Genomic DNA, 1,922 nt, shown 5'->3' with positions numbered 1-1,922 from the left:
ATTTCTCCCTTGCTTAGACTTTTATACCACTAACCTTCTGTGATGTCTTATAGAATGTTCTGCCTCTGAATGAATATGTAGGTAGACTTTCTCTGCATACATATCAGTAGGATCTTCTTTGCATAATTTTCTGTATGCAATATTCCCTTGTAGATATCATTATTTATGTTTGCACAAAACTGGGCATTTATTCATTTGCTTATCACCACTTTTGGTTTTTGAACACAGGGTGTCAGGTAGCCAGAATAATCTTGAACTACTTCTTACCTGATGTGTGCCAGGATTAGGAGCTGTTGTACCTCATTGAGCTTGTGGGATGGCAGAGCACAGGGCTTCCAGCATGCTGAGCAAACACTCTTACCAGCTAAGCCACACCTCTAGCAGAGAAACTGGATTTTTAGCCACAGTGGATGCCTTGCTCAAGGTGACTGGAAGTACAGAGACTAGGGCCTATTGTGAGAGACCTCCCTGATCTTAACTTGCCCTTGGTGTCTTATAGATACCTCTGATACAATCAGCCCCAGGGTACTGAAAATGCATTTATCCATCTCTTTCAAATATCTTGAGCCTCCCAAAGTTGTATTTTCAGTCATTTGACCCAGAGGGTGAGTAGCATGTGTCTGATACACAGCAAGACAAGCAGGTAAGTATTTAGATAAATTAACTTGCAAGAGCTCCATTTCTCCCTGAGATGTAACTAACATTCTCTTTCCACCCTACTCTCTCATCCTCCAGCTTTCTCACCATCCAGTAATAAGTCAGGAGGAAAAATTTCAATATCTTCAGTGAGAGAGAACAGCGAGCAGGAAAGACAACATGTAAGGGATGATTTCCCTACATTTGTTAAACCATAGGCACTTGCATATGCTAGGCGAGCACTTTCCTACTGAACTGTGTCACCCCAGCCTGATTACCCCCATCTTAATTCTTGGCATTTTGAACAAAAACATTCCATTGGAGTCTTGTGTTCTTCACTGAATAAATAAATACTTGGTCACTCGTGTCTAAATGTTGATTCTGGAAACCAATACTTTAATAAAAAATTTTTTTCCTAAAGCATTAATGATACCAAATAGTTTTACTTATTTCTTTTGTCAGTAAAAGAGAAAAGTCATGTCTTCTAACAAAAAAAAAGAATTTGAATTCAGAGTTATTTAAAGAAAAAAAAAATCCTGAAATCCTATTTTCTCTTGAAGAGTAGAAAAACAAAATAAAACAAAACAACCACAACCTTCCACTGGCTGAAGGAGCAGAGACAGCCCAGATTAGGACAGGTTACAGTTTATCAGAACAAAGAGTTTTGGGGTCTCTGGGTTCCCTGGATGGAAGAAAGAAGTGCACTGTGGAAAGCTCACTTCTGCAGAAGGGCTGGACAGCCCTTGAGAGCTGTGTCTCTTTGATATTCAAAGGCAGTTTCCAAAGGCTGGAAGCTGTCCAAGCAGGGAAAGCACCACAGAGATCTCTCCACCAAGGATCAGACTAGCCTTCAATCTCTTGTTCCACAGCCAACTCTTATCCCAGCGTGATACTTACAAAGAAAGTGTTGGGCCTGAGAAAATGTCTCCTGTTGTCACAGCGGGTATGTCTAAGCACCTGGGAACAGCAGCAGTTCGGTTTTGGAAACCAATTTGAAAGTCACAGAAGGAATGAATGGCAGTCAGACTTCAAGTGTATCACAATTAGCAGAAACAAGCGCTCTTTTAGCTTTTTGTGTGACAAAATGAGGTTGGAAGTATTAACTGACTGCCATAAAGTCACATGTGGTCACTTGGTGTCAAGGTGTCCACAATAAAAGACACATTAGGCTCTCAGAAGTTTCTCAGTATACCATACTAGTGACTTAGTCAAAGAAATCAAACTAATCTCTGCTCCCTTGGTATTTAATGTTTAGCTAGCGTTGTTGCCATGGGTCACCCTGTCAT

Source organism: Mastomys coucha, unplaced genomic scaffold (genome assembly GCF_008632895.1).
Source record: "Mastomys coucha isolate ucsf_1 unplaced genomic scaffold, UCSF_Mcou_1 pScaffold20, whole genome shotgun sequence".
Taxonomy (NCBI): domain Eukaryota; kingdom Metazoa; phylum Chordata; class Mammalia; order Rodentia; family Muridae; genus Mastomys; species Mastomys coucha.
The sequence above is the reverse complement of the archived record's forward strand: the minus strand, read 5'-3'. Positions refer to the sequence as shown.